The 12543-nt window shown below is 35.5% G+C and overlaps 1 long non-coding RNA gene across 2 annotated transcripts in view; it reads right to left on the bottom strand.

Moving 5' to 3' along the window:
- Positions 1-2181: 2181 nt before the first annotated feature.
- The window catches only part of LOC134159253 (uncharacterized), a 51877-nt gene continuing 41515 nt past the window's right edge, over positions 2182-12543 (bottom strand). The window contains exon 3 of one of the 2 annotated variants that reach the window (XR_009963088.1): positions 2182-2329. This is a non-coding gene — a long non-coding RNA (uncharacterized LOC134159253). Of the gene's footprint in view, positions 2330-10051; positions 10073-12543 lie in introns of those variants that run through there. The other variant, XR_009963090.1, reaches the window with a different exon arrangement.

Raw genomic sequence — 12543 nt, 5'->3', positions numbered from 1 at the left:
AGAAAGATTTCTTTGTTCCTTTGTCTTTTAGAAAATATTCTGCTCCATACAATTCATTTCCCTTGTAAACCTATGTGCAACCAATGTTTAATCTCTGTAGTAACAGGGATTTGTAAAACGAAGCACAACTCTGTCTGAAAGGGTTTATTCTTTCCAAGCTATGAGCAGGTCATAGTAAAGACCCGTTTATTTTATGTCACTGGATAATAATTTAAACTTGTAAATAGTGTCACTTTCACTGTGGAGCTTGTGAGAAAAGTTCAAAACCACATGATTTTTACTTTTGGATTCCTTTATCGATTTCACTATTACTGCAGAAAGTAAATACTTTTGGAAATCATTCACAGAGTTGGAAGACAAAAAGCTTGTAACTGGAAAAAGGTATTCAAAACTTTTTTATACAAAACAAACCTACCAAAATGAAATTGTCATAATGTCCCAATCATAAAAGCTGGTGGGCATATGCTTAATGAGAGATGCGTGTTAGTTTGCTGTTTGAATTTGACCCATAAACAAACTAGATCCTCCTCCGCTTTTTTTCACAGGAAATGTATTAGTGTAGGGTGGAGGGCTGTTAAATATTGATGTTTATTCCTCTGGAGATCTGGGATCCATTTTAAAAGACCCTGACTACTGACATTATCAGTGGATTAATTTCCACTTCTACAGAGCCTGGTCTTGGACAGTTACGGGAGATTGACCTCTCTGAAGTCTGTAATGAAAGTAGTGCTGAAACCCTACCACCTCAAAAAGCATTTCAACGCTTCTACCCCAAGTAATATTTTAACTGAAGGGGGAGATTTTTAAGGCCAACTTTTAAATTTAGACATTTTTATATTACATTTATGAGGAAATCTGTTGAAACTAAACAATCAAGCCATCCGAAGCTTGCTATCAGTGTTACCTGATTTACTTCAGGTGTTGCATACACATACATGTATATGTTATGGATTATATGAGATACTGTGTATATTTATGAATATTCTGTATATTTATTGTAAGCAATATGATTTTTTTCTACAGTTACAAAAAAATAAATCTGAATACTTATAAGTGGACCATCCTATAATTACCTATCAAAACTCATGAAGATTGTTTCCAGTAGGAGGATACCTACATTGAACATAGCCCAATAATACATATACTCTCTTAAATGTGATAGTTCATTCTATTAACATGCCAGAACTAAATGAATCATAGGTCTATAATTATGCTAATAAAATAAAAACATTAACAAATACATCCAAGAAAAGAATTAGAAATGCTTTAAATTTAAAAAAGGGAGTATGAAAAACCACTGAGGAAAGTAAAAGCAACAAAATTTTATATCCATAGTCATAGCTAGATAGAAGATGGTAAAAATGGAATGACCATAGGCACCTTCTGAACCAGAAACTATATATTTCAGCCTTGATTATTAAACATCTAGTTTCTGCAATCATATTGTATAGCAGTTTTGTTTAAGTTTGGTACTCATTTATGAAAACTCATGAAGCAGGGCCTTCCTAAAGATAATATATATGAATGGAAAGAAACTGTGATTAGTCAAATAGGTATTCCTGAAAGGATGCAAAACAGGTTCTGAAATAACAGTAAGAAGATTGTAGAAGAAATAATAGAGAATTTTTTAAATATGCTAAGGACAAATTCAGCAAAAAATCCTTATGCTATGCTTTGAATTATTCACCAGCAAAATGTTTGTCTGAATTGCTCCCTTGAAGCTGAAAAAAGACTTTGCATTTAAGATAAAAAAAAATTTAAAATAAGAGAAAAATCAATAGCACATAGAACAGGAACAATAATAAATTGAAAATAGGTCTGTCTCTTCTGTTAAGAAACCTCTACAGAGCAGTGGAGAATAAAGAAGCTTTATTTCTAATAAGGATAAAGCTTTTGAAGAAAAACTGATGGCTGAGAAAATGCAGAAAAGATGTTTCCCTCCCCCACTTGCCCTCAAACCTAAGCAAACAAAATTTATCCTGATAAAGTGCAATATTTAATAAGGGATGTTTACACACTAGAAAAAGAACATAGCTCATATCTCACATATGGCAGATTCTCCAGCACACATTTGTGCATTTCCTGTTCATCTAAATGCTGCAGATTGGTTGAAAACAATAGCATACAGAAACTTTGCTGGCTTTCGCAAAACTTGGCAAAATTATGAGTGGCTACAAAGACTGTAGGTGACAAATAAATTCCTCAAGCTCACAAAAAATAGGCACTGGGATTATCCAGTTGCAGTTTTGCGACATCTTTATGGTTGTCATGGTTTACTCTCAGTAGGAAGCTCAGTCCCAGCCAGCAGCTTGCTCACCGTCCCCCCTGGCTAGTAGAGGAGAGATTCAGAAGAGTAAAAGTGAGAAAACTCATGGGTTGAGTTTAATATGTAAAACAAAATGTGTGTGCACAACCAAAGCTAAACAGGGAATTCACTCACTGCCTCCCATCAATAGGCAGGGGTTCAGCCACCTCCAGGAAAGCAGCACTCTATCACACATAGCAGTGACATAACCCTGAATGTCCCTCCTTTCTTCTTCTTTCCCCAGCTTCCTATGCTGAGCATGACACCGTGCTGGAATATCCCTTTGGACAATTGGGGTCAGCTGTCCTATCTGTGTCTCCTCCCAGCCTCTAGTGCACCCCCAGCGTACTTACTAGTGGGGTGGTGTGAGGTGCAGAAAAGGTCTTAGTCCTGTGTAAGCACTGCTCAGCAATAACTAAAATCCCTTTGTTGTCAACACTGTCTTCAGCACAAATACAGATCATAGCACCATACCAGTTACTGTGAAGAAAATTAACCTCAGCCAAAAGACAGTGGTGGTGGGTTTTAAGCGTTGCTTCAAATTCCATTTCTTTAGATGTACTGTGTGTCATAAGACATCTTGACAAAAGATGTCTGAAATATTTGATAAATGGCAGGGTATGTGTGACAAATCAATAGTCAGTCAGGGGAATAAGTGCTATTTCCAGTATTACAGGAATATGTTTTTTACGAGAATTTGGTCCATTCCTGTTTAAAACGCTCTCTCCTGACTAAGAATCAGAACAGTGATGCACGTAACTGCATACCAATGTTGGGCAGACAGGTTGAATATTCGACTAGAGAAATGACCATCCGAAAGTCCACTAATAGCAGTAACAAATGCGTGATGGCTATGCAAAGAGCCACATGTATGGGTAATGATTAATAATCACATAGCATAAAATATTAGAACTATATGAGAACAAGTTGACTAATCATTTTTTCACCACATCAATAAAACTAATTCATATTTCGCATGCTTTTCATATCTGAGGTATGGGTGTGTGGTTAAAGAAACCAACAAACATGAGAAGAGATAATGCAAATAGCTGCAGCAGAATAAATTAGTAATGTCTATGCCAAATAGCTGTCCCCAGAAAATTGGTCTTCTCTTATTCCCCTCCTCAGAAAGGCTTCTTCTGGCAAGACTTTCCAGATTTTAACAAGGAGCAAAATAGAAACTCTGAAAACTAGTACAATTTCAAAGTGAAGGAGAGTCTTTCTGAAGTTTTCCTTTTTAATCATCCTATTGTATGTTACAGAAGACATTTTTCTTCTGTTAAACTTTGTGGGACACTGATAGAAGGAAGAAATTGCAGCAGAGAGCTTTGTGTGAAGATCACTGCATTTGCTTCCCTGCACCTAGCCTTTGAGTCTGCCCTGAGCTGAAGAATCACTTCTCAAAAGTGATCATATCAGCATCTGCTCCAGTTTTCAACATAAGCTGTTTGGGCAGCTGCTGAGACCCCTATGCCCAGACTGGGTAGGGTGGCAAAAATAGCAATCTTAAAACCCTCTGGGTATGATGCTGACTAATGCCAAGTGCCCAGTGCAGCAGTGGCCATGGGATAGAACCCCAGTACTTTCCTTTCCAGCAGGTCAGGGACAACAGACGGAATAAAGCTGGGCTCAGTAACACCTGGCTCTATTTTGATCAGTATGGCAAAGTGCAGAGGCAAGGACAATGAGACCAGGTGCACAGCAGATATTTTTGGACACTACCTTGAAAAATGATGCGTGGGAAACTCATCTTGTCAACACAGCAAAATGATTTCTCCATCCTTCTCCAACTATTTCATCTTGGTCATTAGGTCAATAAAGCCAGTTTAGCCTAAGCCACTGAGAAGTCTGAAGGTAATCTTCATAAAGAAACATTACCTATGTGGAGCCCCTTGAAATCCTTCCATACATGGCATCCAGTTTTTTAAATTAAAATAATCCAGCCTAACTATTTTCAAATCAGGATAGTTTATGCATGCAGATAGGAGCTGTATATATATGCTTGAGAATTTGAACCTAAGCCATTTCATACTGCCAAAAAACCTGTTGCAAACTACAGCAAGTAAGAATTGTGCAATACATGAGCAAAGATTATTCTTAGAATAAGCTAAATTAATATTATTAATTAATATATATTCTGATCATATATACTTGTAAGAAATGAAAGTACAGCCAGGTATGAAACAATTGGATGATCATGTATATATGTATGTGAAATTGAAGAAGGAAAAATTTTTAGGAAAGGACAATGGGAAACAAAAGTAGTGAGCAGGTTCTATGCCACCAGCAGTCTCATGTCTGTGTGATTAGAAGGTCAATACATCTGAAGCAGCAAAAAGTATATGTTGTGAGAAATTATAAGAAGGTGTGTTGTCATGTCAGCCCTCCTCATGCAGTGAAAGGTCAGTGATCCCACTGTGGAGGAAAGCTGACAATTTCTGTATAAGACTGACTGACAGCACGTACACAGTTGGACATCATGTCTGGAGTCAAAAGACGAGTGGGAAACCAAACAGCTTTAGTATTACGATTTTAGCGCTAAAAGCAAAGTCATATCCAACTTCAATGAGAAATGGCATTTGAAACATTTCATTACATATTAATAACCCTTAATGACCCTTGTTATTTACCACATGAATAACCTTTTCAGAGACAATGGACAGGATTGGTTTCTGGTGCACAGTTTAATCCTGTAGCTTTCAGTTCAGCTATTGAGAGTCAAGAAGAAAATTGGAGGCTATAGAAGAGAAAACAATAAATGTGAGCAACACATAGTGTCATGAAAAACCATAATGTGTTCTTTTCCTCACCTTTCTCTGGAGTTTGAGTGGAGGGATTTTATTTCACCCATAAATCTCAGAGGAGCCTGGTCTCTGAAGCACAAAGGTCCTGATTCTGTTTTGATGTACAATAAGCTACATGACAAGCAACTCCACCAGTGTAAAATAGGTGTAAGAAGAATCCAGCTGTCAATGGCACTTGGATAAAATATGGTTCATAATTCTGTTTGTATCTGTGGAGCAGTCTGGCAAGCACAATACCTTATTACTGCCCTTGAGAAATTTTGCAGAGCTCCATCAGGCTAATTCAAACAATGCATAAGAGTCCTTAAGCAGAACTCAATTACTACTCAAGTGGAAGAATAGGTAATTGGACAACACTCATCAATTTTGGTATAAATGATATTAAGTGCCAGATCTGGAAAGCAAACATTTGGGTTACAAAACAGAACGGAGATTAATTTAATGAAACAGTTACAAAATTCCCAGTTCTCTTTGCTCTTCAGTAGGTAAGAAATAACAAAAACTTTCCACTGTATTTCAGGTAGAAGCAGAAAATGAGGTGCCTTTACATCTTGCATTTTAAATTAAATACACTGCTAGCAAAGGAACCATAGTTAGACATTTCTCAAATTATTATCATCTCCAAAATGTTTCATCCCTACATAACTTTTTTCAAGCTGTGACTCAGAAACAGCATTAATATGAAATTTTATAAATGCAGATGGGAAACTGAAAACACTATTCATTAATTTTATCCTACTTTAAATATAGGCATTGATACAAACATACATGAATGGAATCATGCATGTATATCATATGTTTTCCTTGTGGTAACTTTTTCATAAGGATCATTAAAATGTTTCAAAGCTATTTGGACATTTGATTGTTAAAAGAAGCAATAACATAAGGATTCCTAAACTGTTTGTAAAAGGAAGAGAAAAGGAAGAGACAAATTCATGAAAGAAATCTAGTCTATATCTCCATAATTTAATTCATAGTTACTGAAACAGAAGAAATATATTGTATGGCTATTTTTTCTTGTAAATATACTAAAACTGAAATACTTGTCAAATCCACCCAAATCTGGAATACAGAACATGAAGTAATCTGAAGTTCTCATTTTGATATATAGAAATTAAATATTTATATTTCAGAGGAATAACTCAGCCAAGCTTAATGCAAACTAGTGGTGATCTGCAGAAAGTCACAGCTGATTTTCATGAATATAAGATTCTGAATAAAGGCAGGAAGGATGTTGATTCAATCAATGTGCAATTACACTGGTCCCATAACCAGGTGCATTTGTACCTGTAGTGTTTGTTCAGAAAGAGTGCAGCTGCTGAGGGAAGTAATTTATTTTTTAATGTATTCAGTCATAATGTAGCCATGCTGCCAAGACTATATACTGTACATACATATAATGTAGTCAAGCTTTATATGTATATAAAAAGAGTTGATCTATATTATTGGTACATCTTTATATTTAATTAATAATGACACTGGTAGCTAAACAAAATATAAAAGCTATGTGTAATTTAAACACATATATTTTACAGCAGTCAAATTATGAGCATAAACATGCATCCAAATGTTTTGGAAAAAAATCCTGAAAAATACAATAAATGTGTGAAATTAGGATTTTGTTTCAAAGCAGAGCAGACCCCTTTTTTTCCTGTTGCGGAAATTACTTCACTTTGCCATGGTATAGTGAAATATTCATAGCCTATACTGAGGACTGGATATGACCTTAGTGTCTAATGATCTGAACACTTACCTAAGATGAGGGAAAGTGGGGTTGCAGTTCCTGCACTAATGAATGCTTGTATTCTATATTCAACAATAAACCTATGAAACACATAAATATTCATTGGTGTTGAGACTCTGTCCCCTTGCAGATGAGTGTTCTTATCCTCAGGGAAAGCCATGCTTGATTTTGTTGTCAGTATGTGATTTGACCTCATACTTTGTGTAGTGACTAAGTTTAAGACGTCACTGCTTTGGTTACTCTTCAGTTTTTTTTTCTTTTAAATTAGGTTTTGTCAAAAGAGAAAATGCACATGGATTTACATGTACACATTTCCTTAATGTTTTTAGCTATTCCATCCTTGAAGGATATTGCACTTTCACTATTCTGTTGATCCTACCGTGCTTTGTGCTTTTAAAATTATCGATCAAATTGTAAGAGAAATCCAAATAAAGAAAAAGGAAGTACATGAGAGAAAATATATTCCTGTGAGTGAGGTGAAGACCAGATCAGAGTGTTCATGGTAACTAAATACATCTTGTATTTAATCTAGTTTCCACAAGAGGCAGTTCATTTTGTGAATTTCAAGATAATTTATCTCTTGGATTTACAACTAGAGGTAAAACCGACATTAAAATTCCTAACTTTTTTTTACATTTGCAAATTATATCTCCCTAAACATTTACAAAGAAGGCAAGTTTCAACTTTGCTTTTACCCTCTTCAAAATACAGGTTTCTGAATAGCATGTTAAGTTTGGCAGCGGGGTCAGTAACGTTGCTGTAATGATCAATAATGATGTCTCACTTCTTTTTATTCTGTTTTTTCTTTTTCATTCAGCAGCATCCCTCCCCATCCATTTCTCATAAAAATGGTTTGCTGACTCAAGCGAGACACACAAAGAATCTTCGTGCACAATTTATCAGCACAATTCCGAAGAGATGCTGCAAAGCCTGTGAAAAACAAGATATCCCCCCTTCATGTTCAGTTCATTTCAGCCTATTTTCTAACCTCGCTTCCTGAGGATCGTGTGTCAGAGTTGCTCTGTTAACTGCTATCAGCTACATCTGCCTCTTTTATTTTGTTTAATCTGTCCCCAATCTCTGCTACCAACTGTAAAGTGTTCCATAGTTATATGAGAGGAGCAAGCTTAAAAGAGGGATGGAGAAGGTTAATTACGACAGCATACTTAATATTGTTCCCATTGAAGTAAATGGCATTTTTGTCATTTTGTGTAATAGAGGCAGCATTACACTAATTATAATTTTATAATCTCCCCATTAGAGAGGAACAACAGCAACTCCATTAAAACATATTGCTTAACATCAGATCCCCTGCTGATAGAATCCATAAAATAGAACTTTAAATGTTCAAAACATGAGACACGTAACATGATGTTATATCATCCAATATCTGGGCTTTTTCCTGAGCTCTTATAATCATTCTCATTAGGCAAAATTCACACTTTTTCATATTTTAATCTCACAAAGCACACCATATCCCAGACCTTTTATAAAATATACTAAGTAGAATGCCCAGACTGATTTTCTTTTCCTTCCTAATGCAGATATTCCAGTTTAATAAGGGAAGAGAGAGCTCAGCATTAGTTTAGCTCATGAAAATTGCAACTGTGAGGTTAAACAGACCACTGGAAAGAGTAGTCTTCTAACCCATTACCATTTATTCTATTTTTTCTGTTTTTTAATAAGTTTCCCACTATTTTACCTCATGATCACAAATCAATAAATTAATAAGTACCTATGTTATCATAGAATTCTGAAAACAATCCAGGTCTAGTCTTTGTATTACTCATCCACACGGATGGCCTTGATGCCCTTCCAAAGTACTGCAGAGATGTTTTGTCAGAATTATGTATTTTAGAGTCTACATTTTCACCAAAGCAGCTTCATGGAAGTTGACAAAGCTAACTCATCAGTTAACACCTGTGGGAAGTGGGTCAGTATTAGAACTTACATGAAAATAAAACAACAAACAAGTGAACCCACAACTCTGAAAACCTATTTTAATTACTTCAGCTGTCAAAATGATGCCATATGTAGAACATGCCCTTTTAGCATATTTAATGCCAAAAAGATGCTGTAGAGGGATTATCAGTAGCAGGACCAGTCTATCCACAGTAATTTCACTTCCCTGCAAATTTTCTGAGATCTGTAGATCTGAAAGGAATCTCATCTATTGTGGGGACCAACTATATTAAGATTTCTCCTGTTCAACATATTAATTAATATGGATTTTTTACACAGGTTTTCTTACCTTTTAATAAATGCTAGCAATAACAACTGTTAGATTTTCCCTGCTAAATTGCAGTCATCATTTTCATTATTTCTTGTCAGAATCACAAGTTTTTACATTTGAGGCAGGTAGGTTAAAAGTACAAATTGACAGGAATTTTCTAGGTAGCCACTTCTTAACTATTTCTTCTTTCTTCCCTTCAAACTGCTTAACTTCTATGCCAGATTTTTGTCTTCACTTTTGCTGTGAGGTGCATATTCACAAGCTAGAACACCCATATAAAATAAATCTGCATGCACTATATGCTCATAATTATACTTTGACTCCCAAAACCAGAAGTTTCTATGAGCTGTTTGAATGTGCATACAGCTTATGTGTATCTTCAAGTATATAGTGATGCACCAATATTCAGACAATTTTTTTGGGCCCCTTATTTCAATGATGCTTCTTACAAGGAAAAAAGCTAAGTAGAAAAGAGTATATTAAATAAAAAGATGAAAAATTTAATACCCTATTCACATTAATTTATCACCTCAAAGGATCCTCAAAACTGTAGCAAAATTGTCACTCTTCAAATATTCTAAATTTCTACTCTCCAGTTTTCCTTAGTATTGTCACAACCTGTTGACTGGATACTTTCATGGACTACAGAGGTAGCTTAGCTTTGGTAACTGAAGAAAAAATTCTAACTAACTAATGAAGTAATTCTTCTGTATTTGCTCACATACATACGTATTACATGTATAAAATCATGCCGTAGGGCCCACTGGAGCTATATGTATTGAAAACAGTCTAAACTAACAATTAGCACAAATTTTAAAGAATATCTGTATATACTGAGAGTGAAAATACTTGAACCAAAGTTTCAGAGAAGTCAGTCTCTTTCAGTACTTGCTTCATACAGGTTGACTGTTGCCTAGCTGCATACCTTCCTAGTCATGCTGGACATGAGGCAGATTTCTGAAGAGCTCCTCTTCAATACGGTCCCACTGCATAGCAGGGGAGGAAACGAGACTACCTGAGCAGCTTTTAAAATCTCACTATTGTGAACTATGTTTTTCATTGGTATAGGAGAAATTTCAACTCTTAAGTTTTAGTTCAATTTAGTGAAAAAAGCGAAAACGACTGACAGTGGTTGCAATGGAACTCTACGCTAAATTAGAAAAGAAAATGCATAATTCTATCACTATACCTGAGATTCACCAAATGTTTCAAATACACTTTTAAATATGCAAGATGTTAAACTCATACCCTGCACATCAGTATTCAATGTTTAAGTACCATATTTTCATATTTATACCTTATCACAAGGCAGTGGTATAAATTTTGCAATGCATTACCTGCATAAGCAAGCAAACTACGGTGTTGAATCAGAGGTGGGATATTTTCTGTGTGTTTACTTTACAAAATTAGTTTAGTTGAAGAATACTGGGTTGTGATGAAATTTTGATGATGAAAGGGCACTAGGAAGTTGAACAGCTGTAATTATTCCCTGTAAAAGTATGAATCCTACAGTAAGCACTCCTAGAAAAAGGCAGATTTTTAATAAATGTATAACACTCCAGGACTGTAAAACAAAGTGCCATCTTTCTCTGCATTGCCAAAACATGCAATTCTCAGTACTTAACAACTTACAAATCTTTTTGTTAATGGCACAAGAGGATGTAAAGAGCCTGCAAGAATATGGGCAGGAAAAACATCCTCAGCACTACTTTCAGGTCAGTGCCTGGAAGAAGCAGATTGTTGTTGATAGAGGTTGCCTTTCTTCCAGGATTGAAAAGTGAGTTAGGTTTTAGTGAAAGCTGAACGTTTAGATAGTGGATAAAGTTGGCAAGGCAGCCCTGTGAGATTGCTATTACTGGCATCCGACCATCCGTCTTTTAAATCCCCTCCATAAAGAAGTTACATATAAATAATCTAATAAATTCTGACATACTACAATAAAAGTAAATTGGTGTCCTACTACAGCTCCCCAGCAGTCAAAGTAAATACCTCTCTGAGACTGGAACTTACAAAAAAAACCCCAAAGCTTCCGTGCTTAGAGTCAGGCATATGCAGAAATCTTTAATGAAGACATCCTTAATGAAATGTTCCCAGAGTACCAGGAAGGAGTAAGGGAAAGAGTTTGGAAAGCAAATAGCATCATAGCTTGGTCACATATTTGAGACCAGAAGACAATGTTTCAGTTCTTGTGCTGACTATGGAAATAAGGTCTTGGATTAGGCCGTTAACATCTCTGTGTTTAGACAAGACTACTATAAACAGGGAAGTTCCTTTTAAATACTTCCCGTTATCCATCACAGTTCCCTGTGACTCTCAGTGTGGGTTTGTAGTGGGCTTTAAATCTAAAATGTGTAAATCTTCAAAGGCAAATTTATGTACATTCATAATATCAAGCAATGCATAATTAGATAAAAAATTGCAACAAATAAAACATGTCAACGTTCCTGTCGCTGCTGATATAAATGGCATACGGAATTTAGTAGGTATCACTGCTTTCTCAGGATTTTACACATTAGCTACAGTTATGGCATTACCCCAGTACTTCCTGGTTGCTCAGATGTAAAATACTTTTGAGTTATATATACTAGAAAAAATCTGTTGATCACATTTGTCTTACCTTAATAGATAAGACTGTCTTTCAGTGTGATTCTAACACCAGCCCTGACACATCAGTTTTATTAAGCCAACCATCCCTTGTCTGTAAACATCTGCAAACTATTAATGGATTTTAAAAAGCAGGCCATTTGTGTGTATTGCTTTATAGTATTTCATGCCACACTTTATTGAAAAGCAAGCCCTCAGTATGAATAAAGAATTATTGGTCCTTTGAAATTCAGGACCCCAAATGACAACTCTTTAAAATACTTACAAAATAAACTATATTTCAGTATATTGCATATATCTTTTCAAGTCAAAAGGCATGTAACAGGACTTCTACACTGTTACAAATACAATCCCTCCAAAAATTTGAGCAATATAGCATCTTGAAATTTAAATATGTCATTCAATGTGATACTTCAGTACAAGGCAGCATTTCTAACCCATTGTTGGAGAAGCAAATAAATGCCTGATATAACTTCTCTAACTAACCAAGGATTCTTCTTTCTCTAACACTCAGTAGAAAGGGAGACTCCCTCTTTGCTAGAAGCCCAAAAAACTTTGTATGAATTATGCAATATGGTGACAAGCTTTATCTTTTCTTAGCTATAGCTAGATACTTTTTACAGTATGAAAAGTTATGGAAGTTGTAGGAGAACAGGGTACAGAAATCTTCCTTCCTCAAAATAACATAGTTAATAAAACCCCAGCAAACAAACCACACCCCCCCCCCCAAAAAAAAAAAAGAGAATAAAAGCTCTGAAATCCTTCAGGCTTAATTATGTGTGTATATATACACACACTAAGGGTTTTCTTTAACATGTTTTCTTTTCACTATGTGGCATTGAATAATACTTAC

The sequence above is a fragment of the Pezoporus occidentalis genome, unplaced genomic scaffold (assembly GCF_034315485.1).
Source record: "Pezoporus occidentalis ecotype Australia unplaced genomic scaffold, CSIRO_AGI_Poc_V1 ctg143, whole genome shotgun sequence".
NCBI lineage: Eukaryota > Metazoa > Chordata > Aves > Psittaciformes > Psittacidae > Pezoporus > Pezoporus occidentalis.
This window is presented reverse-complemented; position numbering and strand designations above follow the sequence as displayed.